Here is a 1,464-nt window from a genome sequence, read left to right as displayed (position 1 = left end):
CCATACCATTTTCATCTGTTAGACAATATTATTTCTAGTTCCTGCATGGTAGAACACTTTCATGATAGTGTTGCCAATAAATTTCAATTTCTTACTTGTCAATAGTTTTCTAAACAGGGAAACCTCTTCTTTTTTAAAAAATAAAATTTATCATATATACAATGTTCTGCCTGAATGTCAGCCTGCATACCAGAAGAGGACACCAGATCTCATTATAGAGGGTTATGTGTCACCTTGTGGTTTCTGGGAATTGAGCTCAGGACATCTAGAAGAGTAGCCAATGCTCTTATCCTCTGGGAAATCTCTCCAGTCCCTGGCACCTCTTCTTTTTGGTACCTCTTCTTTTCTGTGCTGTTTTTTTTTGTTTTTGTTGTTGTTGTTCAAATGTCCACCAACTCCTGACAAGGTAATTTTTTTATCCCTAGTTTAACCTTTTTGACTCAGTAATCCCAAGTGAGGATTATATCAATTTAAATTCCTAAAAGAGTCACTTGGTGAGGAGACAAAGCAAACTCAAATACAAAAACGCCATCTTCTCCCCTCCTGGAGCTTTAATATAATGTTAATACACTTCATGTATTTCTGAATGGACGAACCAGCAGTGGTCCAGCTGCCTCTGCAAAGCACTGTTACTTTTCACTGTGCATTATATCCATCTCCTTACTTCTCTCTTCAGCCACAGAGCTATAAGTGGAGCCATGTTCTTACCTCAGATGAATAAACTGAGAATGAATTAATGCATATCAATGTTGGAAATTAAAGAACAGGTTCTGAGGTGTGCACTTAAAAGTATATGTTTGGCCCATCATGTTCCATTGTGAAGAACACTCCAATAGACAAAAATGATTTTTGTGTGGTATCATTTCTAATTAGCTGTATTTCACATTCTTCAATTTACCAAATTGCCTAAAGGTTCATTAATATAGAATCATTGGTAGCATTTGTTGAGAATGTCTAAGGATTCTAGAAGCTATGCACATTTCATTGAGCCAGTGAAGGGTTAACTTTAACAGCGACCTGAAAGTGCAGCTCTATTTTTTTAGTTAAAAATTTTTCAGGGCATTCTTTCACATGATGCCACTCATAAGTTAGTGCCAAATTACTCTGAAATCAGCCCTATTATAGTAGAAATGTTTCTCCAGTAGAGATTTGATGAGAATAAGAATACAAAATTTTAATCATTGATGATGATATAGGCAGATTACAGTATCAATTTTGGAAGATTATGCCTCTTGAAGACATAAAGGAAAAGTTTTCAAAGACTATGAGCGTCTTGAAATTCAGATTTGTCAAAAAACTTTTTCTTGCTGGGCTTTCCTCTGTGGTCCTTTCTCATCTATTTATGAATAGGATCAATAGTGAATTCAACAAATCCTTTCTATGTCCCTACAAAGTGCCATTGTCTATACCAGTTTCTGATACTGGAGGGGAAAAACAATAGCACCTGAATTGGAAATACTTGTA

Source organism: Cricetulus griseus, chromosome 3, assembly GCF_003668045.3.
Source record: "Cricetulus griseus strain 17A/GY chromosome 3, alternate assembly CriGri-PICRH-1.0, whole genome shotgun sequence".
Taxonomy (NCBI): domain Eukaryota; kingdom Metazoa; phylum Chordata; class Mammalia; order Rodentia; family Cricetidae; genus Cricetulus; species Cricetulus griseus.
Note: the sequence above shows the minus strand (reverse complement) of the source record.